General features: G+C 40.8%; 1 long non-coding RNA gene across 15 annotated transcripts in view; it reads left to right on the top strand.

The window, feature by feature from the left end:
* The first annotated feature begins 11,542 nt into the window (after window positions 1–11,542).
* Window positions 11,543–25,857, top strand: part of LOC139356355 (uncharacterized) — a 55,539-nt gene continuing 41,224 nt past the window's right edge. For 2 of the 15 annotated variants that reach the window (XR_011608108.1, XR_011608104.1), the window contains exons 1-4: window positions 11,548–11,609; window positions 14,258–14,475; window positions 15,329–15,469; window positions 20,030–20,095. This is a non-coding gene — a long non-coding RNA (uncharacterized lncRNA). Of the gene's footprint in view, window positions 11,610–14,257; window positions 14,476–15,328; window positions 15,470–17,295; window positions 17,677–20,029; window positions 20,096–25,857 lie in introns of all 15 variants that reach the window. The other 13 variants (XR_011608112.1, XR_011608103.1, XR_011608116.1 and 10 more) reach the window with 11 other exon arrangements.

Below are 25,857 nucleotides of genomic sequence, written 5' to 3'. Positions count from 1 at the left end.
TGTAACTGCTAGCATACTTACATGCTTATTGAAGTGGTGGATATTTATTCATGCTTCTGTGATGTTCTGCCCCATGCACCATGCGCCATAAGCATTTGGTTGGCTTTAGGAAAGAATGAAATTTCCAATGAGAATAGTTAGATGGTCTGGCAAATTAAAAAGTGTCACACCTGGTAGCTCCCTCGATAGCAAATTGAGAATTCGTTTGCTGGAAAAGAAAATGAGGATCATAACAGATGAAAGGAAATTGAGACAAATTACAGAGAAGCTGACTTTAAAAGATGATTTGTGTCCTTTGAATGCATCTCCTTCACCAGAGCATAGATTGATTTTAACTGTGTTTGCTGACAGCCTGTGGGGCCAAGGTCTACCTCCATGAAGCTGAGTCTGCTGGGAATGTGACCTCTCCCAACCACTCTGATAATTACCCCCCCGCACGCTGATTGCATTTGGATCTCAGTGGCTCCACTGTAAACATGCATACAGCTGCAATTTGAAGATCAATTTGATATTGAAGTGACACCCAAGTATGTCACTTACATTTTCATTTTTTTTCCTACCCAAAGTTAGTATGTTTTAACTGTCATGTCTCAGGGCAATTCATTTCTTTCAGTAGCACATACTGCAAGGAAATCTAGGGGAAAAGGGAAATGCTTAATAACTCAGGCCTGAAAACACAGTGTACCAGTCACTCTGCCATCAGCAGAGTGGGTTATGTACATGGATACTGTCCCTTGCTAGAAATAAGTAAGGAGTGTAAATGTTTAAAACCACAGTCATCAACTTTAATTTCTCTTTTAATTTTTATTTTAAAATGTAATCTTAGTAAACTTGAATATTTTATATTTTTTCTAACTTATTTGTGAAGAAATACGTGTAGTTGAATCAAACTCCTGTTTCTTCTGTGTACTATGAAATTCAGTAGTTCTCTCTTATCCATGGTTTCATGTTCCATGGTTTCAATGCCCTTGGTAAACAGAGGCCCCCAAAAATAGGTGAGTACAGTACACCAAGATATTTTGAGAGACCACATTTTCATAACTTTTCTTACAGTATACTGTTATGATTGTTCTATTTTATTATTAGTTATTGTTGTTAATCTCTTACTATGTTTAATACATAAAGTAAACTTTATCATAGATACATATATATAGAAAAAAATTGTCTATATGTCTTTATAGGGTTTGGTACTATCCGAGGTTTTAGGCACTCACTGTGGGGACTTGGAATGTATCCACTAAGGAAAAGGAAGAACTACTGTATGCTTATTACTTTAAGTAATAAAACTGTTTAAGAACCAGATAACTATACTTAGAACAATGTCTTTAAATTGCTCATCATATATAAAATAATTAAGCTTTTTTTTTTTCTCTGAGTCTCTAGTGCCAAATCAGTCACTGGATAAAAAGCAAATATGTCTCTTCAGGATTTTGATTTTCTTATTTAAAAATTGAGCAGTAATTTTGCTTGTTGAAGATTCACTATAGTATGGTCATGATAGCATATAACTTAGTATCTAATAGGTCTAGACACAAACCAGGCAAATATTTAATATAGCAAAAGTTCAGAAAGCCTAATTGTAACAATATTTAACTATACCATAGATCATGTTATATCCCGAGTCAAGCTGCACGTAATTCAATTAGCTATCACATCCAGCTAATAAGACATAATTGAACAGTAATTTTCAAGGCCCTGAGATATCAGTTACTGTAGTGAACAGTTTAGTTGATAGTAAAACTAGAAATGGCAGGCGTCCGCACAGTACTCCTTCCAGCTGAGCTTGGGTTCAGTCTTCAGAATCAACACAGGGTTCTAGGCAGGTCAGATGAGTCTACCAGTTTGTTCTTGAGATAAAACTTGCTTGCGACTAATAGCTCTAACGCAGTGTACCAAAAGAATTAATGTGACATTACAGAATATGCCATTTAGTGGTCATCTTGTTTCCCATTATTGGATTGGACTTGTGGTATCACTTCTGTTTACATCAACCCTAGAATTCAAATAATGAGGAAAGCACTAACCATTTTCAGAATTTTAAAAACTTCAATTCATAGTCACTTGGCACCTAAAAGTTTTCACATGTGCTGGCAAAATGAAAAAAACAAAATTTGACATAGAATCTTTCAAATCTTTCCTTCCTTCCTTCCTTCCTTCCTTCCTTCCTTCCTTCCTTCCTTCCTTCCTTCCTTCCTTCCTTCTTTCTTTCTTTCTTTCTTTTGCTCAATGTGGGGGAAGAGTAGCAGGGCAAAATTGTATTGTTGAAAGCATTGGCCATCTAATGCTTCCATATAGAGACAACTTATTCTGTGAGTGGCATCTCCAGGGGCTCTCCAGACACTATCTCACCATCTCTTTTGAAGATTTTAACCTTCAGAATTCCTCTAGCTGTGAAAAAGACTTCATGGAGATCTGGGACTATCATACTTCCGGTGAGTGAAATGTATCTGCTCTCTTTGGGGTGTTTATTTTCGCATGTACTTATTCAGCCTCTGAAGTTTCTTCACTTCCAAGAAAGGCACAAGCATGTCTATACTCTGCAAAGAAGTGCAGATTAATGAGCTTTGGGCAGTACCAGCGATTCTCTTCCTCAATTCTACCATTAACAATGGATGCCCAGAGCCCAGGTGTCATATAGTCTATCCTGGAGGTCACTTGGGGAGAGCAATGGTAGTGTGAAGGCAACCTGTTGCTGCTGAGACATCCCATTGCCACATGCTATTATTTGAGGGGTGTTCTATAGTTTGAGGCAGAGAGAAGGTCATGCATGTCTCCTGGCAGCAGCATAAGGCAGTTATTTGTCACTCTGTTGTCTCAGAGCACTTTTTCAACCAAATAAGCAAGCCTTCCTCATTGTCCCGAGATATCCTTCCCCTAACTGGTTGCATTTTTTTTCACTTCTTCATATATTTGAATATGTTAATTTTCACTCATGTTTTCCTGTTTTCTTGACAGAGATTAACGTTTCTTCATGGGCAAGGTCTTGTTTTTTATTATTTTCTTTGTACACGCAGGACACTTCGAATAGACACTAAAAGAAATCAATCACCTGGACGTATGTATTTAATTATTTGTCTCTCACAGGAGGCATCTTGGGCAGATGCTGTGCAAACACCACTCCTGACAGCATAGACACTTGTAGCAATACTGCCGTGGTCAGGTTTGTCACAGATGACTCTCTGTCTCAGGATTCAGACTGTGATTTGAATCCAGCATGGAAGGTGATTTCATTGATTCATTCAAAACAACATTGAGCACCTGCATTGGACAGACACTGTGCTAGGCACTGGTGTTACAACAGTTTGAAAAACAAAACAAAACATGACCCCTATCTTCTTGGACCTTAATCAAAAATCACAGTGATAAATGAGAAATTACAGCTGTGATCAATGCTATAAGGGAAAATAACTAGTATCACGAGAGATATAATAAAAGGATGAGAGTTATACTGCAGTGCCTGCCTTAAGAAAGTCCTGTAGTTACTCAGAATTTGCATTACTGCAAATCCAACAAACTCAGATGAAATAAAGATCTTGTTTGGAAGAACTGGATACTTACATTAACCTTCTGATTTTCCTGATTTTTTTTGTAAAGATGGGGTCTTGCCTTGGCCTCCCAAAGTGTTGGGATTACAGGCGTGAGCCACCACTCCTAGCTTATTTCTCTGATTCTTTTTTCTTGAGATGGAGTCTCGTTCTGTCACCCAGGCTGGAGTGCAATGGTGCGATGTTGGCTCACTGCAACCTCTTCCTCCCGGGTTCAAGCGATTCTCCTGCCTCAGCCTCCTGAGTAGCTGGGATTACAGGTGTCCACTACCACGCCCGGCTAATTTTTGTATTTTTAGTAGAGATGGGGTTTAACCATGTTGGTAAGGCTGGTCTCGAACTCCTGACCTCGTGATCTGCCCACTTTGGGCTCCCAAAATGCTGGGATTACAGGCGTGAGCTACTGCACCTGACCCATTTTTCCTGATTCTTAAGTTCATTGTATTCATTGGTCTCTCATATTTCTTGGGCCATGATGATAATTAAATTGCTGTCTGTGGACTATCATCCATGGAAGCCAGAGTTAAATATTAATAGAGATAGGAAATGCATGTATATATTCACTAAAATCGTCACCCACATAAATACGGAGAATAATTTTGTCTAGAAGGATAATTTTTAAATACCTGAATTTTGAGAGCTTCTCTGGTGGAAAGAGACACTTCGATTTGATTGGAAGTTTTCTTAGCTTTTTGCCCCTCACATCAGAGTGTGGTGGGGGTCTTCAGGGCTCTGCTGGAACATCTACTTCTCCCAACGAACAGAACCCAAATCCTCATGGCCGGATCTACGAGTGGAGAATCACCATCCCAGAGGGAAGGCGGATCACCCTAAACGTTTAACAACCTGAGGCCGGCCACGCATCCATCCTGCAACAACGAGCATGTGATAGTAAGTGTTCCCTGCGGCCTGAGATGTTATATTCCATCATTTAAGGAGTTTACTGACCCACAAATCGTAGTCAGAAAACTAGGTCAGGAAAATTGCCGTCTATGCAACTATAACTCAGACAAATTCTAAGTATTGTTGGGAGATCAAAACACGGTAAACTGTCAAACTAATTGTAAAAGTTGTTTTAAGAGGCTAACGGCTATCACTCCATGCATCGGGATCATAGAATAAATTTTAAGAGTGAATGATAATGACAAATGGCAAAACTGGGGAGGCTGTGGGAAGCTAAGCCTAAAGCAGCACATAGGTGAATGGGACCAGAGTCACAGCACAAGCCACCACCAAAAGTTCTGAGCAGATGGGTCGTCCTGCATAATGGTTGCTCTCTCCGGGGGTGCAGAGGGACTCCTGGTGGGAGAGCACTGCTACCTGACCTCTATGTCACCAACCTCCAGTGGTTTCAGATGTGCCCTCAGCACTCTCAGCTTCCTGCAGTGAAAGAAAGCAAATGAGATCCCTGAGTGTGAATAACAAATAGATTGTTAACTGTGAAGTGCTATACATACATATGTGTCTGTAGATAGGTAGACTGGATTAATATTAGCACATTTCTCCCCCCAACTTGCCCCTTCTGCAGTATATACTATCTCAGGAAATAATTCCAAACTTCTGGTTGCTAAGGTCAAAAATCTTGATGTCTATTTTGGAATACTTCCTCTCACACCCTATATGGCATCTCCAAGCAAGTCCCATTGGGTGTATCTTTAAAAATATCCACAATCAAACTACTTATTATCCCTACTACTACTACCCCCACTGTTCACTTGGATTATTTTAGCAAGTTCCACCTGGTCCCCCTGCCTCCATTCTCATCTCCCAACATTCTCAACACAGCAGCGTGTGATGGTTTTAAACCTCAATTACATCATATTGCTCCCTTTGAAAATCCTCTAATGGCTTCTCATCTCACTCAGAGGAAAATCCCAAATTGCACCTGTGGCCCACCTGGCTGATATTACCTGCTGCCCCTCCCTCTTCTACCTGTCTGCCTTATTTCAAACTCCCCTCTTCTCTGCTTGCTGGGGTCCAGCCACCTGGCCTCCGTTCCGTTCCTTGAATGTGCTGAGATTCTCCCTGTCCAGCTGTTGCCTTCATCTGGAATGCCCCTGCTCGGATGGTGGCCTGCTCCACACCCTCACTACATTCAGGTCTCTGCTTGAATGCTTTTTAATCCATATAGTGTAAGTACCTTATATTACAGACCCCACCCTGGCCTGACCCTTCTCTGCCATGTTGTTTTACAGCATTTCACACCTGCTGCCATATATCATTTTGATTTGTTCATCAGTTTATTGTCTGCTTCCCCCACTAGAATGTAAGCTCCTTGAGGTCAAGCTATAGTTTCATTCACTGCTGGGGATTCACTGAATCCCCAATGCCTGTACATAATAGAGATAAATACTTGTTGAATGAATGGATAGTAGAGGTACTATCATTATCCCTTTAATAAGAAGCCACTCCTGCTTTCAGTTTAATTGTCTCCTGTTGGGTAGTGAATTTCAAAAATATGAAATATATTTGTATCTTATGACCACTTTGTATTGCCCTAAAATGATCTCATTCAACCTTCAGATTTTATTTCCAAGTTCTAATATCTGAAGGACTGAACTGTTGTCTTTCAGATCTTGAAAATAAGAAACCAAGTGTGTTTTCTTTTGTTTGAGAGCCAGGAAATTTTGGACTAAGGTTGTTTATTATAAAGAAACTTTGTTTCCTATTATTGATTGAATATATATAAACAAAGATGAAGTAGAAAAAAATACTAACCACTCCCACTATACCATATTTTGATGCGTTTTCTCATCTCTTCTTGGCAAAGCATATTTTATATACTTGTAATCATGTGATATAAATCCACTTGAATTCTAATTTTAGTCTGTTTTTCTGGTTATAAATATAATGGATGCTTATTGAGTAATATTTGGAGAGTTCAAAAAATAAATAACAGTTGTTTTTTATCTTTGAAATTATTTTCGTAGTTTAAATCATACGAATATAATGGTTATTAGGAATTTTACAGGCGGAGTATTCACATGTCCTTTAGGAAAGAGAATATGAACATTCATAGTTTTAGAACTCAAATAAAAATAACAGTTGTAGCCACAACCACAAATTCCAAAGCAGATCTTACTTGTTATCTCCTTATCCCTTAATTATCAACTTATAACTCTTGCAGCTACTGCTGGTGGATTTTATGTCATTATTTCTAAATAATATTCCTATTCTACTACTCTTTGCTTTTTTTGGACATTATCTATCCACATCCTACTCTGGAAGATGAGCATTAGCCCTCTGCCACCACAAATGCACATGAAGTACGTACAGTTTATATAATCTCCCAAATGTCTCCCAAAATACATATGTCACAGCTTTTGCTTAAATTGTCATTCAGTTGACATTACCATGATCATGTAAATACCATTCATGACTGAGCCAAGTAGTGTACTATGGCAACACTTGCTTTTGTTTTCCCAAGGAGTAATAATAATTGTGTCCTCTTTATATTTTCTTGGGTTTTACGCATTGATCACTAATTCTTCCACACCCTTTCCACCCTGGGTGTGCATCTTCACCTTCTGTAGTAAAACATATCAGTTCCATTTCTTTTCCTCAGTAATATCCTTCCTTCAGTCTTTGTCCATCAGCTGCAAACCTGATGCTGGCTGTCATTTCAGAATTTCCCTTTGTCTTCAGATTTGCAAGTTCCTTCATTCTGCTCCTGGGCTAGAAAGCTGGCTTTGTGATGCTATGCAAGTCCCTTTCTTGATTAATTTCCTCTTTTGGTGAGGCATACCCTCTTGTAGCTCCCCAAGGACAAGGGCAAGGGCAATACATTTTTTCAGAAATGATATACCTGAAATTATCTTTATTTTACCGTCGTTCTTTGAAAAATATATATTTAAATATTTTATATGTTCACTATATTAATATGTACATGAATATATTAATAGTAACTTTGAAGTTTTGTGTTGCTTATGTGGGGTCAGTTTTCTTCATGTTCCTATCTCCTGTTTACTCATATTGGTCTCTACCTTTTACAATAGTCAATTCCCTAAATGTCTGCTGATCCTTGGCTGTTCATTCATATTTAAGAATGAATTACCGACAGGATGACTGGCATCTCTGTATGCATGAGGGTGCCCTGACTCTTTAAGCAGGGAAACCTACAAATGTCATATCCACAGGTCTTTTCTCTTGGGGAGGTTAAAACTCCAGCAAGGAATCACTTTCAGAATTAATTTTTTTTCTGAATCTTTAGTATAATGTCCACATTCCTTTTTCTATAATATATTTTATCTGTTCAATGTTTATTTTGGTTCCTCTTTACTCTGCTCCAAACAAGGGCATGTGGGTTGGCCTTTGCCCCCACTCTATTTGATTGAGAACTTGCCAAAAAGGGGGAGAAGAAAGATGAAAGGGGGAGAAGAAGGAGAAGGAGGACGAGAAGGAGGAGGAGAAGGGGGAGAAGAACAAGAGGGAGAAGGAGAGGGAGAAGGAGACAGAGGGAGAAGGGGAAGGAGAAAAAAAGAAGAAGGAGAAGGAGAAAAGGAAGAAAAGGAGAAGAAGAAGGAGAAAGAGAAGGAGGAGGAGATTGAGAAGGAGAGGGAGAAAGAGAAAAGAAGAAGGAGAAGAAAAAAAAAGAGAAAAGAGTGAAGAAGAAAGAAGATCTGCCGGTGCAGGGGAGGCAGTTTTAACTTTTATTGCACTGCTTCCTGGCTAATGCCTTATCCAGCTGGTCTGAGACTAAAATTTCTCCAAACCCACCTGCCTATCTGACTCTTACAGACAGAGAAAATGAAAAGCTATGCCACCTGGTGCATCCTACAATACTACCTGTATCTGATTTTGTCCCTGCTTATAGCAAATTTTATAGCCTGTCCTAAATCTCACATGCCTACTTCATTTGTATTCTGAGAGTTGTAGTTTCTGAGTACAAAAGGGATTAGAGGAGAATGATGAGAATTGCATTCTGGTTGCTTCTAACAGCAGAACTCTGATAAATGGATGACGATAACATGTTCAGTCATTGTGATTCTATGCCAAAGGCAGACTCAGATGCAGGATAACGCTATTGATCATGGTTTCCAACATGTCCCGTTAACCTTATAGTTGGTTCTAATCCCTTTTGATTTTAGCAATGTGATGCCCATTCCTGTATTCAGCATTATAGAAATATTTGTCCTCATCTGTTTCTTTATACACTACTTCATGGTTTGGAATCAGAAGGATGGTTTGAATCCCAGTTCTATTATTGCTAGTTATTTGAACTTCAGCAAATTACATCATCTTTCTGAATTCTGGTATCTTAATCTGGAAAACAGGGATACTATTATCTGCCCGGGAGGGTATTGTGCTGATTGGATAAGACAGGCTGAGTAGATGATGAGCAAAGACTGGTATTTTTGTCTGCTCAGTAAATGATAGCAAACTCTTCTTCTGGTCCAGTGAGCCAGAAGACACTTTAGACCAGAAGCCCCAGAGAGCTAAATTTAATTAATTATAGTAAAATTTAAAAGCTGACATCTTTCGTTGTGGAGTGCATTCTCCTACTGCATAACTTTTAGTGCCATAGTCTGAGTCATTATTTCTAATCTCGAGTCATTCAAATCCTTTTAAACACTGGAATATTAATCACTTAATGAATTATTGTTTAGTTATTTCATGTAAATTTTTTTTATTTTGTACAGCATTGGAACAATAGTTTGCCAATTATTGTAACTATGTGAATGACTACAGTTATTATTTAATATTTTGGAGTCAATAATAATTCATTCTTAAAAATTCAAATAAGAAAATTGAAGCTTTGAATCCATAACTAACGAGGAAAGAACTATTATGTTTAATTGCATATGGAGATTGATTTTTCAAATTACTTTTCAAGGTATTAAAAAATATCTGCTTGCCAGGCATGGTGGCTCACACCTGTAATCCAAGCACTTTGGGAGGCCGAATCAGGTGGATCACCTGAGGTCAGGAGTTCGAGACCAGCCTGACCAACATGGTGAAACCCCGTCTCTACTAAAAATACAAAATTAGCTGGGCACAGTGGTGCATGCCTGTAATCCCAGCCACTTGGGAGGGTGAGGCAGGAGAATCGCTTGAACCTGGGAGGCAGAGGTTTCAGTGAGCTGAGCCGAGATCATGCCATTGCACTCCAGCCTGGGCAACAAGAGCAAAACCGCATCTCAAAAAATAAACAAAAATTAAAATATATAAAAATATCTGCTTCATTATATACATCGAATTATCAGAAACTAACATTTAAGCTTCCTTTCCAAATAACAAAAGTCCTGATGCATTGTTAAGAAAAACTGCCCATCAGTGAGCTCTGCACACCACATTGTAAGCATGATGGCTTATCTTCCTTTACATTGGGAGCTCAGCTTCTAGTTCCAAAGTGTACAGCAGCTTTTAATCTATCACCCCATGGCAGGAAGACATTACTGCAATACTTTCACTCTAGTGAAATCATCCTGAGGTCACAAAATGTGTTCAGGGTAACATAGTGGCTTGTGGCACTGGGATAGAAACCTGCATTGTTAGATCATTCATTTTAGGGCAGGGTTCCCATAGAAGGAAGTGGGTCTGGGCTGGGAATATCACCTCCTAGGAAATATGCAGTAAGATGGATTGTGCGTCTAAAGGTTAAACTCTTTCCCAAAGGTATTCAATGGCATTAGAAATAACTCACCCCAGCTAGAGAAACTGTGTAGTAGTGTGAATGTAAGCAGTGAGATTAAATCTTCAGGAAACACAATGAAAGTCATTTTTTTCACATGGATGGATCCAGACCATATGGAGGCTTCACTGCTTCTTATACCTCCAGTGAAGATGCAGATAATGTGGGATGTTGTAAATGTACCTCATTTTGATCAGGTGCATTGCAGATGCCCCCCAGCTACTGCCAATGGCAGCAGAGCCATCCATTTTCGCTTTAGTGATCAAAGTTCACTTGAAATATTTGACATAAGACAAACACATATAAGCAGATCAAAAACTTACTGCAGACAGAAAAAAGCCTTCTGATTTCAGGAAGAAACTGCTGTGGTGAATTTAAAACTTTTAATGCCATTAGATGAACTTCTAGCACAGTTTCAGTCGTGTTACCATGAGGATTGGTGACCTGTCCCATAGTCCTTGGTCAATTATTTGGTGCGGAAAGAGAGCATCTACCTCCTAGAAGGTAGCTTAGTCTCGGAGAGTAATTAATTTTGCTGGGGACAGAACAGGCTTTATTGTTTCTAGCCATCTATTCACACACGTATTTCCAGTGAAAATAAATGGGAGGTTTGATTTGATATAGAATATTTCAAAATTAAGCAAGATATGGTCTCTAATTATAAATATCCTCCTATTTCCTGGATTGGTGCTATTACCTAAGGGTTTTAAAATTTAGAAGTGGAAGTGAATATTAAAAAAAACCCACTAAATTATTTCATTGGTACAAGAAGCATCTATTACTTTATTAAAAGGGGGCAAATTCATTGGTAGGTCAATGTCCTATTATCTGTTTGATTTAAATTAAATTATTAGATCAAGTGGAGAATTGCTAATCAAGACATTAGGACCTGCCACCATTATATTTGGGTATTCCTCTAAATTAAATATTAATGAATAGTAGGCCTCAATATTTTAACTTATTGATACAGAGCCAAACCCCAGCCACCTAATCTACACCAACAGCAAGATAGAGAACTGATTTTTGCACATTTTTCCTTTATAAACTTGCAGAAACTTCCATAATTTGCATGCCTTTTACCCATAATCATAACCCTGACTGCATCTAGAAAAACAAATCAAAGCAGTAATGTTGATGTTTTAGTTACTATTCCTGTATTGTTTATCTCTTCTGTTGTGGCCTGAATCTTACTACTACTTTCTCTGTTGCCTTCTGTTTTCTTAGTGTGTGGTGGGTCTCTTCCAAACACTTCTGAAGGAAACTTTACTTCTCCTGGCTATGATGGAGTCAGGAATTACTCGACAAACCTAAACTGTGAATGAACTCTCAGCAATCCAAATCAGGAAAATTCATCTATTTATAATCATTTTGAAGATTTTTTTACCTAGAAAGTCACCAAGACTGTCAATTTGATGTCCTCGAGTTTCGAGTGGGTGAGTTCTAAGAACACATTCTCCCATTTATATATTCTTTTTACGTTTTTGTTGTTGTGGCTGTTGTTGTTTTGAGATAGGAGCTCACTGTCTTGCCCAGACTGGAGTGCAGTGGTGTGATCATAGCTCACTGAAGCCTCAACCTCCCAGGCTCAGGTGATCCTCCTGCCTCGGTCTCCCAAGTAGCTTGGACTACATGCATGCACCACCATGTACAACTAATTTTTAAAAATTTTTGTAGAGATGGGGTCTCTCTATGTTGTCCAGGCTGGTCTCGAACTCGTGGCCTCAGGTGATCCTTCCTCCTTGGCCTCCCAAAGAGCTGGGGTTGCAGACATGAGCCACCATGCCTGACCTATAATATTCTTCTTATGCTTGGAGACCACCAACAATGAAGGGAGTCAAATGGCTCTAACATAGGTACATATGATACAAAAGAACTCTGTTCAAAGAAAGCCATAATTCTGTGTGTGCCCAGCTGAGGAAAATGAACCCCAGGGACAGTGAGCGAGGCAGATCACTGCACAACTAGACCCTGTGTTACAGTCGCTTGGTTTTCTGCCATGTGAGACTTCCTCAAGGGAGAGTCCACTACTATCAAGACTCCTTTCCAAGGAGACTGGGACTTAGCATGGTCAGCATGTGTTGGTAGTTTCCTGAACTTCCAGGATTTACAAAGCGGCTGTGAAATTCTCCTGAGGGCTTAGGCATTAAAAGAAGTTTTGCAATGTACCAGATGGAGAAACCCATGGAAGCTATTTGGGGAAATAACCCCAAAGCAGTCATTTGTCTTTGTTTTTGTAACAGAAAAGTATTGTGATGTACTCAATAAGCCATAGTTCACTTAAGAATTTTTAAAACTCTGTATTCAAGAAGGATGGATCAATTTTCATTCTTTCTTATAATCAAGGTGTAGTTTATTCATTAGGTTGCTTCTGTGATTACGCTGACATTTTTTTCTCAGTAAATAAACAAGTAGATAGAGAAGACAGTAATATTGTAAATAGTATGTAATCATTCATACTGTCAAAGTTTTGCTGAGTTCTGTGTTATGCCAAAATTGAAAGAAAAGGAGGCTGGGCTTGGCGCGGTGGCTCACGCCTGTAATCCCAGCACTTTGGGAGGCTGAGGCGGGTGGATCACAAGGTCAGGAGATCGAGACCATCCTGGCTAACACAGTGAAACCCTTCTCTACTAAAAATACAAAAAATTAGCCGAGCAAGGTGGCGGGCCCATGTGGTCCCAGCTACTCAGGAGGCTGAGGCAGGAGAATGGCATGAACCCGGGAGGTGGAGCTTGCAGTGAGCCTAGATCACGCCACTGCACTCCAGTCTGGGTGACAGAGCAAGACTCTGTCTCAAAAAAAAAAAAAAAAAAAAAAAAAAAAAAAATGTGCTCTTAAGATAGATAACTTGATTTTCTCTAACCTCTATAGTCTGGAATATTGTCTCTTTGGCCTTTCTGTAAATGCTATATAGACCAATAATATTCTTAACTTTAATTTTGAATTTCTTCATTCATGAATTCTAATTCCATGTACCCAACCTAGCTAGTCCTCTCGCCTGATACCCAAGATGATAAATTTAATTAATTTATTTATTTATTTATGAGATGGTAGTCTCCCTCTGTGTCCCAGGCTGGAGTGCAGTGGCTCATTCTCTGCTTACTGCAATCTCCACCTACCGGGTTGAAGTGATTCTCCTGCCTCAGCCTCCTGAGTAGCTGAGAATACAGGCACGCGCCACCACTCCTGGCTAATTTTTTTTTTTGTATTTTTAGTAGAGATGGGGTTTCAGCGTGTTGGTAAGGCTGGTCTTGAGCTCCTGACCTCATGATCTGCCTGCCTTGGCTTCCCAAAGTGCTGGGATTACAGGCGTGAGCCACTGCACCTGGCCTCCCAGATGATAAATCTTATTGCTTGGTGTATAAAGAAAATGTGGCACATACACACCATGGACTACTATGCAGCCATAAAAAAGAATGAGTTCATGTCCTTTGCAGAGACATGGATGAAGCTGGAAATCATCCAGATCCTACTGCTCCTGCCATGCTGCATCACTGCCACTCACTGCAGTGAGCCCAGCTGTGCAGCTGTAGGCTACAGCCTCCAGCATGCAGCAGGTGGCTCTTTCTTTCCCCCTTCCTTTTTTTTTTTTTCCTCCAAGATGGATTCTTGCTCTGTTACCTGGGCTAGCCTGCAGTGGCGCGATCTTGGCTCACTGCAACCTCCGTCTCCTGGGTTTAAGCGATTCTCCTGCTTCAGCCTCCCAAGTAGCTGGGACTACAGGAGCACCACTCCCGGCTAATTTTTGTATGTTTAGCAGAGACGGGGGTTTCACCATCTTGGCCAGGCTGGTCTCAAACTTGACCTCGTGATCCACCGGCCTCGGCCTCCCAAAGTGCTGGGATTACAGGCATGAGTCACCATGCCCAGCCCCTTCCCCACTTCTAAGCTGGGCACACACCAGCAGAACACATAGAAGCAAAAGAGCCTGGAACGGGCTGACTTCTGCTTAGCAGGCTTTATATACCAAGGTTCCTGGACTACATGTTCTGATTGGATGAGAGCAAGCCTTAGGCTAACCAATCAGAACATGATAGGAAAGCCCAATCAGAATAAGCCTAGAGGTTTTCTTTCATCCAATCAGAACATTGGTGGCGACAACAGAGACTGAAGTGCAGCTGGAGCGGTAAGATGGCGGACTAGCAGCTGGCTCGGTACAGTGCTATAGCGGGAGGAGAAGGTGGTTTCCGCTGACGCAAGCTGGAGGCCGGAGCCTGTGGCACAGCAGCTCGCCTCGCTGAGGCTGGTGGCTGCAACAGAGACGGCACAGCTGCCGGAGTGGTAGAAAGGCGGCCACGGTAGGTGCGTATCCTCAACTGCACTGCCCACTGCGTGGGGGCGCTATTCCGGGCATCACTGCCTGCAGCTGGGAGGGGGTTGGGGTGCTATCCAGGGCTGTGGTGCTATCCAGGGCTGTGGTGCTTGGGGACGGAGGGCGGGTTGGGGCGCTGTTCTAGGCGTCATTTCTTCCGGTATGGGGGCGGGTTGGGGTCGCTATTGGGTGCTCCAGGTGAGGACGGGTTGGGGGCGCTATCGGTGGTTACACTTCCTGGGAGTGTGGGGGTGTTTGGGACACTATCGAGGGCTACACTGCCAGCGGCGGGTTAGGGCCGCGATCAGGGGCTGCACTGCTGGTGGTGGCAAAGGTGGCCGCCACAGCGGTGGCCTCCAAGGAAGGAGCCAGGCTCCAGAATCTAGAGGGAGACCTCCTACTGCTCGTGATTTAGCCCGGTGGGGGCACAGCGTTTCCATGGGAATCATGAGCATGGCAGGGCCCCGACACCCGTCATGGTTCCCGGGTCTGCGTCCTCTTGCTCTGTGTTGAGACAACCTGGGATCCCTGGGCACGGAGTAGCAGGCGTCATGGGGGGACAGGGCCCTGTGGGTGGAGGCGTTAGGAACGGAAACTGGCACTCGGATTGGGCGGGGGGCGCGGGGAGGGGGGGATAGGGCAGGCGGGGTGGTGGTGGCTGGATCTGAGTTCTGCTGTTCTTGCTCGCCGAGGAGCCGCAGCCGTTGGTGGGCCCAACGGCTCCTGTGGATGGGGAGCAGGCCACTGTGGAGTCTCCAGTTAACTGAAACCTGTCACTGCCACCCAGTGGCCACTATGACGAGGTTAGGCTCTAACGTTACCACTCCCTGCATCATGTTCTAGGCTTTTCTGACTTTGTTGGCTCAGCTGCTCCGTGCCAGAAGGAGGAACAACCTGCCACACGCTGGAAAGTGAAGGCTGGAGCCTGGAGCCTGGGACGTGGCGGCTGGCTTCGCTGCGGTGGCTGGTGCTTTGGAGGAGTAGGTAGGAGGGCCACCGTCTGTGGCCAGATTGGGGGGCAGGGCTGTGGCTGTGGCCAGGTGGTAAGAGCCTTGTAGGGAGCGCCAGTGCATCGAGGGCGACAGCAGCGGTGGTTGTATTGGCATTGGCCCTAGTGGTGGCAGCAGCCGCAAGTCTGGGGTCCTGGGAAGTGGGAGTAGGAGCGCTGCGGGGCCACCTGGCCTGGCATGGGTAGGAAGCTGTGGGTGCTGTGCCGTGGGCCTCGGTGGTAGCAGTGGAGGTGCCGTCAGGGCAAGGAGGAGTCCTCCCCCTTCTTCTGTAGAATCTGGAGGGTCCCTTCCTTCTGCTGGCACCTGAGCCAGGCGTGAATGGAGCATTATCTCAGTCTTAACAAAATTTAGGGGGTGATTGTGTATCTTTTTACTTGTTTTGTTGTTGTTGTTGTTGTAAAAAAGTCTTGAACTTTTTCAGTTTTCATGAATCAAGGAGGGGAAAAAAGGTATAATAGGCCTTCTGGTTCCCTCACCTGTTCTTTTTCCTTTCTTCCAGTCTGTTTTATTCTCATCATCATCATCATCTCGTTCCTCTTTACTTGCTTATGCTGCTGCTTCTATTTCTTGTTTCTATTCTTGTTTCACCTTCACCTCCTCCTGCTTTTATTTGCTTTTTCCCAAGCAATGGCATTAACAACAAACCAAAACTGAGTTAAAAATAAACTACTTGTCAGTGTGTTGTACTTTAAAAATAATTGGTCCATTACTATGTCTTAGAGATTTATATAATTATTTAGTTGCTTGAATAGCTATGCTTTCCTGTTCCTGTTAACACATTGTAGGTAGTTATAAAAGTAATAAAAAAAAATGAAGCATCAAATAAAATACTGGTAGGAAACAGCCATTTCATACCTCTTTTATATTAGTCTGGAGATATGCAAGAGGCATGGGGTAATAAGTTCCAATTTAGGAGGTCATTAAGTAAACTATATTCCCTTCATGTTATTTCTCTGCCACTGTTTTCAAGATTATTATCTGCATGAGCAGACCTGGTTTGTCACCACATCTTTACAATAGGAGAAGGAAGGGGAGATCATGTGAATAATGTTTTAAGGCCAGGATTCACAACCAAAAGCAAGGCTTTATTAACTTTTGCCTTTAAGAACCTGCAGTACTGAGCCCTCTTTCCTAGTATTACAACCTTTAGTATGAACCCTTTTTTCAGTGATTGCTCTAGAAGTTCATGCATTTTATTGAATACTTTAAAGAAAAAAATGTATATTGTATCATTTTTCATGCCCACAGAGATGGATTAAGGCTTATAATTTTGACACTTTTAAAATTATTTTTAAGGTTATGGCATGTAAAATACTGTTGATATATGTAAGAATATGCATAAGTACCACCAGATAGCTTATTTTGAAGAGACAGTGTCTAAATTTTTGTCCAGAGTAGATTGGTTGCAGTTTCTTAGGTGTGTTTCTCAGTACATTGCCTCAGTGTTTTAAAGCATGTAGAAATTTGGATTGTTTACTCTCATATAGTCGTTTGTTTATAGGTTGTTTAATACTTCTAGGGACTAAAGACATCACAGCCTCCTTTAAGATTCAGTACTATTAATAAGATTTGTTATATATAGGGTTAGAATCCAACAAACTCAAGAGGAAAATTGTTAAATTATATAGCTGTAGAGCAGGACATAAAACCTAGGTTCTAAGCTCTAAGGGAGCTACCAAACAAGTGCATCAGTGACTGGGCATAGCATAGAGTGGGCAGAATTACAGGATGGTTAAGAGAGTGAGCTGTGCAGCCTAACTCTATGTAAACATGACTTTTTTTTTTTTTTTTTTTAAACAGATTCTCACTCTGTCGCCCAAGCTGGAGTGCAGTGGTGCAATCTGGGCTTACTGCAACCTCCGCCTTTCAGGTTGAAGGGATTCTTTTGCCTCAGCCTTCCGAGTAGCTGAGACTACATAAGTGCATGCCACTACACCTAGCTAATTTTTGTATTTTTTGGTAGAGATGGGGTATCACTCTGTTGGCCAGGTCTGTCTCGAACTCCAGACCTCAAGTGATCTGCCTGTCTTGGCCTCCCAAAGTGCTGGAATTGCAGGCATAAGTCACTGCCTCTAGCCTGGGGAGGGAGGGTTACTGTTGAAGTATTATCTTTGTATCCTAAAACATGCCCTTTTGAAAGCGATGACGTTGATAAAAATCTTCTACTGAAGTCTTTGCAAGGTATCATCTTTTTACCTCCATTTTCCTACATAGTGTTTGTATTTAATGTTTTCTTGTATTCCACAGACTGTGTTTTAGTATTTATAACTATAGTATTATGTATTACTTTTCTACATTGAAAAGGAAAAATTGTATTGACCTTTTCTTAACATATAAATGAACTTGACAAGCAAACATTTTTCAAATCAGTTTTCCCTTTCACGAATCTCAAAGTGGGTACAAGACACACTTTCCCATTTAAGGTAAAGGTGCACATTTATACCTTATCTCAGAATAGTCAGAAGTCGGGTTCTTATTGTGTGGTTAGTAATGCAAATATTAGTAAGTTCATGTACTTAGTATTTAGAAGAATTCTGAAATAGCACTTGTTAATTTGTAACTTTTATGCATTTATTACTTTTTTGTAATTTTTTATAGTGTTCCCAAACTTGACACTCATAGGCTATTAGTAGGTTTTACTTCTATCTCTTCTGGCCTTGAGTACATAAGATGTATTTTCCTTATGTTTAGCATATAGTATAAATTTAATTGTTCAGATTTTAAACAAAAAGGACCTATAGAATTATTGCTTACATTGACACCGGCCCAGTTGTCCCATGGATAGGGTTTTGTTTGGATCAACATAAGAGTTGACCCTGCTGTTAAACCTTGAAACTTGTATCTGTTTTATCTGAGTTCTCTCCTCAAAAAAAGACCTTCAGTAAGTATCAAATAACTGAAAAATATCAGATCTCAGCACCAGCTGCCTCCTGCCCCTCTCTAATTTCTGTTCTCTTACACATTATTACATTTCTTTCCTGACCCTAGTTTTAGTCAGTCAGGGAGATAAATTTGAGACTGAGCCCCTATCTCCTGGGCTGCAGCACCAGGTTAAAGCTTTCTTGCTTGGTAATACTTGTCACCTCAATGACTAGTTACTGTCTGGTGAGCAGCAGGACCTGGACCAAACCCTTGGTGTTCGGGTAGTAACATGAACAACGATCTTAACTGTCATTCTTTACTGAAATTTTACTTTTTAATTACTGGCCTCTTCTTTTTATCTATCATTCCTATGACCTCATATCTCTTTTTTCTTTGATTTTACAGTCAAAGAACTTAATGCTTCCTAAATCCAAATATTAAAGTTAAAAAAAGAGAAAGGAAATGTATGCAGAGAAAGTGTGTTTTACAAGTTAATTAAAGATGGATTCACAGATGTTTGTAGATTTACCTAGAGTTTTGAATTCAGGTGAGTTTTCATAATATGCAGTAAGTTGAAAAGAATCTCAAGATAATTGTGACATAATAAAGCTAGGTATTGAAAACCAAAAAGATTTCACCTCAGTATGGCACTTTTAATTCAAGAACAGTAACCACCAAATGAGTTTTTCAGACTAATCATTACTCTTTAAAAATTAAGAGAAAATGTATGTATAACTTTTATTTTAGCTTTAGTACAGCTTCTGAATTTATTTATCAATAGACAGGACAAAATAGATGAGCATCTGCTTCCCTTCCCCCTAAGCAATGTATTCTTCCGAAATGTAATACATTTTTATTTATACTTGAAGGCAGTGTTTTTCAATCTTTTCCATGTTAGTAGCTCAGATCTTTAAGGGCAGTGGATGTATACTAGGGGCAACTTGTGGTCTTAATCCTACTGGAGCTCTGATAATCTTAGATTCTTTCTTTCCTATTTGTGAATAAACTTCTGCTCCAGTAGGATAAACCTGTTTACCATGTGACTGCCTAACTGATCTGTTGCTTTATGTCCCAGTTTTTAGAAGCAAGCAGATTATATTACCTGGATTAAAATGTTTTCTTGATACTGAAGATAGGATCTTAAATTTTTACTTATGAGTTACTTTAAGTACAACTTTGATTAAATTATGGGGATTGAGTTTCCATAGCTTTCACCATAGTGAAAATGGAAAGCAGGAAGCATTCTACAGCAAACCCTGAACTTATTTATAGAAAGTTAATTAAGTGTCTGAGCAAAGCAAGCATTCACACTTCGGGGTGTGTGTGTGTGTGTGTATGTGTGAGTGAGACAGATGAGCATGGTACTTGAAGCATAATTGTGCTTCTTCAGGTTGCAATATCCAGTAGTTTTATCATACAGTTACAGTAACTAATGTTAAATCCACAAACCTACTTTGGTCTACTCTGTATTTGTATTCTAAAATAATATTTTTTAGCTTCCAAATAGAAGTGTTATAATTTTTTCTAAATTAGAAAGTATTTTTTCCATTGAGTTAAAAAATCATTTTTCATGTTTATTATATCTTAAAAATGATTGCGTTGTTATCTAGATTCTCTTTTGTCTTTCACTGTGAGTTTTTATTGGTTTATTATATGTTTATTTTCTTTTTAGGAAGCCATCATTCTTCAGAAGGCAATGACGGAACAGTACCAGCAGCAACTGAAGGACCAGCAGAAGGTTAAAAGAAAAAGAGATTTTATGTGTTACTGTATTTGTTGTATTTTTATTTTTTATTTTTTTCCTCGAAATGGAGTCTTGTTCCATCACCAGGCTGGAGTGCAGTGGCATGATCTCAGCTCACTGCAACCTCCGACTCCCTGGTTCAAGGGATTCTTCTGCCTCAGCCTCCTGAGTAGCTGGGATTACAGGCGCGCACCACCACACCCAGCTAATTTTTGTATTTTTAGTAGAGACAGGGTTTCACCATGTTGGCCAGGATGGTCTCGATCTCCTGACCTTGTGATTTCGCCTGCCTTGGCCTCACAAAGTGCTGGGATTACAGGCGTGAGCCACCATGCCTGGCCTGTTGTATGTCTATTCTATTTTACAGATTATATTATTCTTAAAACACCTGTCTTGGAAATAAAAGATGATTCTTTTTGGTATGCTTTCCTAGGCAACAAGTTGTTTTAAGTTATAAGAGTTAATATACCTCTTTACTATATTGATCAGTAAAGCCTATGAGGATGAAAACTAAGTGGTAACTGAAGGTCTTCATGATGCAAATACTATTTTTCTGATCATAGTTTTTATTATAAATTGTAACTTCCTAGGTATGTATGCTTCATTACTTGTTGATGTCTAAATCTGGCCTAGTAGTCAGTGCACATGGTAACAGATGGTAACGCTAGGTGACAACCTTTAATAATAGAAAAATAGAACATTCTCTTTAATGCAGATTTATTGACATTTTTAGGTATAACAGTTTCCTGCTGACAGCTTTTCAAGTGCTTGTCCATCTTCTCTGTAATACTGGGGCTTTAGTTAAGGGATACTCGAGTGTTGTCAGTCAATTAGTTTATGTACATAGATGTGTTTTTACAGTTCCTCTTCCTGCATTCAGTGTTTAGTTTTTCAGTTATGCTTCCAATTAAGTTTATTTAATTATTTAATCCCTGAAAGTAGAATTAATTCAACTAAATTAAAGGGGCAAATTTTTAATAAGCATTTAATTCGTATGCTGTTTACAGAAAAACTATCTGGGTTTTAAAAAGTTGCTTTAGATTTTGCCATCTTAGTACGTCCTTATGTGGTGTACTGTTTTGGTGTTTTATTTTTATTTTTTGATAAAATATACATAATACAAAATAACACTTAACCATTTTTAAGGGCACACAGGTCCCTGGTGTTTTAAGCACATCCGCATTGTTAGCCATCACCACTCTCCATCTCCAGAGCTTTGTCACCATTCTAAACTGCAGCTCTGTACCCCATAAGCAATAGCTCCCCATTGAACCCTCCTCCTGGCCCCTGGCAATTACTATTCTATTTTCTGTTTATGAATTTGTTTATTCTAAATACCTTATATAAGTGGACTTGTACAATATTTGTCCTTTTGTGTCTGGCTTATTTCACTTAGCATAATGCTGTCAAGGCTCGTAACACTATCAGAATTTCCTTTTTTAAAAAAAAAATTTTATTTTAGAAGTGAGGTCTTGCCGTGTTGCCCAGGTTGGTCTCAAAATTCTGTGCTTAAGCGACCAGCCCGCCTTGACCTCCCAAAGTGCTAGGATTACAGGTGTAAGCTGCTGAACCCGGTGAGTTGTTTTTTTTTTTTTTTAAATGCCTGAATAATATTCTGCATATGTGTATATTACATTTTCTTTATCTATTCACCTACCGATGGGCATAGGGCTGGTTCTACCTTTTGGCCACTGTGAATAATGCTGCTATTAAACGGGTGTACAAATACCTGTTTGAGTCCCTGCTCTTAGTTCTTTTGGGTATAGAGCTTAAAGGGTGTTGTTGGATCATGTAATTCTATGCTTAATATGTTAACTACCAAACCATTTTCCACAGTGGGCTGTAACATTTTACATTCCAAAAAGCAATCCATAAAGGTTCCAATTTATCTCTATTATTGTTAACAGTTAATATTTTCTGTTTATGTATTGCATTTTTATAGTGTTTGAAATTCATTTAAGGGTTTTCCTGATACCAAAATATTAGAAAATGTTTTTTTAAAAAATGCCTTGTTATAAAGACTTTTACATGTTACTTGATGCCCTGTGATCTATTTTCTCAATAAGAAGAACTTCTCTTCACCCTGCCTCATTCCACTGCACCCACTCTTTTCTGTGTTGGGTTATGCGGGGGAGAAAGGGAGCTTTGTACCACTGTCCTGTGTTGTGGTAGCCCATTACTGAGTCGTAAAGCACCTTGCCTCCTCTTTTACTGGGGAGAAATGCATTGATGCTAGGTGCCATATGGATTTATTTTTGGAGTGATATTTTTCTAACTTTATGGAATTAATACTAGATAGAAAGTTAGCAGATGGATTCTGTATCTGATGAGAGTTTTGGGTAACTTGAATGAATACCTAGTTTCTGAGCCTTATTTTTCCTCTGATGCAAGACCACTGTAAATTAGCCAGCCGGTGAAAAACTCTTACCGCTCTGGATATGGGTTTAGGACCCTGGATTTCTACTACTCATTTTTTTACTACTTGTGCAGGGATCATGGCCCAAGTTGCAGTGTCCCCCCTGCCTGTTGAAGATGAGTTCTCAGAGAGCAGGATGGCTGTGACATTCCTGATGTCAGCTCTCGAGTCCATGATGAGACTTTTTGTTCTAACATTCCATATTTGAGTAGGACTGGGCTGTAGATAAGGTTGATTTGTTTTTTGTAGAACATAATTGTATGTTTTTTTTTTTTTTTTTTAAATAATGAGTAGTTCTTTCTCTTGAATAGTAGCTGTGGTCAAACACTTCCAACCAAATGTGCATGTGGAGATTCTACACCAGTTTTCGGACAATCTGGATACCAACTGGGTATCCCCCAATTGCATTCTGACACTACCTGGAGTTAGTGCCGACCCCTCAGGATAGAGGCTTAGTCCCACAAGACTACCTTCACTTCACATGCCAATTGCAAGTCCTAGGTTGTTAGATGTACTTTTGACCAATCAGTTAGAAACCAGGGTCTCATGACCCCCTTCTTGGGTTGAATCATGTGCTAGAACAGCTTGCAAAACTTAGAAAAACAGGTTATTTTCTTTTGCTAGAACAGCTTGCAGAACTCAGAAAAACAGGTTATTTTCTTTGTTTTTCTGAGATACAGAGACTCACTGTGTTGCCAGGCTGCAATTCAGCTGTGTGATCAAAGCTCATTGTAGCCTTGAACTCCTGGACTCGTGATCCTCCTGCCCCAGCCTCCCAATGAGAGTACAGGCCTGCACCACCATATCTGGCTATGTTATTTTATGTTTTGTAGAGATGGCATCTTGTTATGTTGCCCAGGCTGGTCCCAAATTTCTGGGCTCACATGATCCTCCCATCTCAACCTCCCAAAGTGCTAGGATTATGGGCGTGAGCCACTGGATCTCACCAATTTACTTTCTATTACTGGTTCATTGTAAAGGATATATTTCAGAAACAGCCAATGAAAGAGATGTACACATGCTGGGCTTCTGCCTGTATTCTCAGCACTTTGGGAGACCTAAGCAGGAGCATCGCTTAAGCTCAAGAATTTAAGACCAGGCTGGGCAACACTGTGAAACCCCATCTCTACAAATTTTTTTTTTCTAAAATTAGCCTGGTGCGGTGACATGTGCCTACACTTCTAGTTACTCAGGAGGTTGAGGTGAAAGGATGGCTTGAACTAGGGAGGCATACTGGTTGCAGTGATCCACGATTGTGCCACTCTAACCTGGGAGACAGAGCCAGACCCTGTCTCAAAAAAAGAAAAAGGGAAATAGATGCACAGGGCAGGGTATGTGGGAAGGGGCACAGAGCTTCCATGCCCTCTATTGGGCATGTTACCTCTTGGTATCCCCTTTGTGTTCAGCAACCCAGACATTCTCCAAACCCTGTTGTTTAGGGTGTTTATGAAGGCTTCATTATGCAGGCATGATTGATGAAATCAGTTGACTGTTGGTGATTAAGTCAATCTTCAGCCACTGTTTCTTTCTGGAGCTCAGTAGGTGAGGCTGACAGTTCCAAGCCTCTAATCACATGGTTTGCTCTTCTGGCAACCAGCCCTCCTCCTGAAGCTGTCTAGGAGCTTTCAGTCACCCAGTCATCTCAGTAACATCATCAAATGCATTCTTACTATGGTGGAGATCCCAAAGGTCTTAGAGGTTCTTGTGTTAGAAACCTGGGACTAAGACCAAATATTGATACAGAAGATGCTCCTATCACCTTTATCACTGAGAAGTTTATGAGAACTTTAGAAGCTCTGTGCCGGGATAAGGGCAGAAACCAAATGTGTATTTCTTTTCTTTTTCTTTTTGGACAGAGTGTCTCTCTTTCACCCATACTGGAGTGTAATGATGCAGTCATATCTATCTGCAGCCTCAACCACCTGGGCTCAAAACAATTCTTCCGCCTCAGCCTTTGAAGTATTTGGGACTACAGGTGCACACCATCCTTGCTCAGCTAATTTTTGTATTTTTTTGTAGAGATGGGATCTTGTTACGTTGCCAAGTCTGGTCTCGATCTCCTGGGCTAAAGCGACCCTTTCACCTCAGCCTCTCAAGTAGCTGAAAATACAGATGCATACCACCATGCCCAGCTAATTTTTTCTTTTCTTATTTCTTTTTGTTTTTGTTGTTTAGTTGGGGATCTTGCTATGTTTCCCAGGTTGGTCTTGAACTCCTGGCCTCAAGCCTTTCCCCGCTTTGACCTCCTAAACTGTTGGAATTATGGGTGTGAGCCACGACTACTGTGTCTAGCAGTCACAAGGGTTTTTATAAGAGAAAGAGGGAGGCAAGAGAGTCAGAATTGGAGGAGATGTGATGATGGAAGCAGAGGTCAGAGAAGGAGATTTGAATATGCTTCGCTTCTGGCTTTGAAGATGCAGTTAGGGGCCATGAGCCAATTGAATGGGGGTGGCTTTTAGAAGCTGGGAAAGGCAAGGGAACACATCCTCTCTGGAGCCTCCAGAAGGAATGCAGTCCTGCTGACACCTTGGCTTTAGCCTTAATTGACCTGTTTTGGACTTCTGGCTCCCAGAACTGTTAGGTGGTAGATTTGTGGTGTATTAAGGCACTCAATGTAGGGCAGTTTGTAACAGCTGCAGGAAGAAATGAACATGAACCCAGGGGTGGTGGCCCACACCTATAATTCCAGGTATTTAGGAGGCTGAGGCAGGAGGATTGCTTTGGCCCAGGAGTTCAAGACAAGCCTGGGTAGCATAGTGATGCCGTATATATATTTTTTAAAAATTAGCAGGTGTGGTGGCATGCACCTGTAGTCTTAGCTATTAGAGAGGCTGAGGCAGGACTATTGCTTCACCTATGAGTTCGAGGTCTCAGTTGTGATCATGCCATGGCACACCAGCCTGAGTGACACAGCGAGATTTTGTGGGAAAAAAAAAAAGGAGTGAGCATGGCAGGAATGGGTACAGATGGCAATATTAAATAGAGTGGCCAGGGTCGCCCTAAGTGAAAATTGAGCAAAGACTTGAAGTGGGGGAAGCAGCTGGCCAAGGTGCTGAGGTAGGAACGTTGTAGGCAGAAACAACAGGATAAAGTTGCTAGAAGGGAACTCCGTGATGTGTCTGAAGCTCAGGAAAGAGACCAGTGGGGCCGGGTGGGGGGAGTGGGAGGGGAAGAGAAGTAGGGGAGGAGGCCAGGGAGTTGTTGGGCTGAGATCAGTAAAGATTGTGTAAGCCCTGGGAGGCTATTGCTGGGGCTTTGACTTTTACTCTGACTGGGATGGGAACTGCGGGAGGTTCTGAGCAGAGAGGCAACGTGATCTTTCTTCTGATTTAAAAACATC

The sequence above is a fragment of the Macaca nemestrina genome, chromosome 9 (genome assembly GCF_043159975.1).
Source record: "Macaca nemestrina isolate mMacNem1 chromosome 9, mMacNem.hap1, whole genome shotgun sequence".
Taxonomy (NCBI): domain Eukaryota; kingdom Metazoa; phylum Chordata; class Mammalia; order Primates; family Cercopithecidae; genus Macaca; species Macaca nemestrina.
The sequence above is the reverse complement of the archived record's forward strand: the minus strand, read 5'-3'. Positions and strand labels throughout refer to the sequence as shown.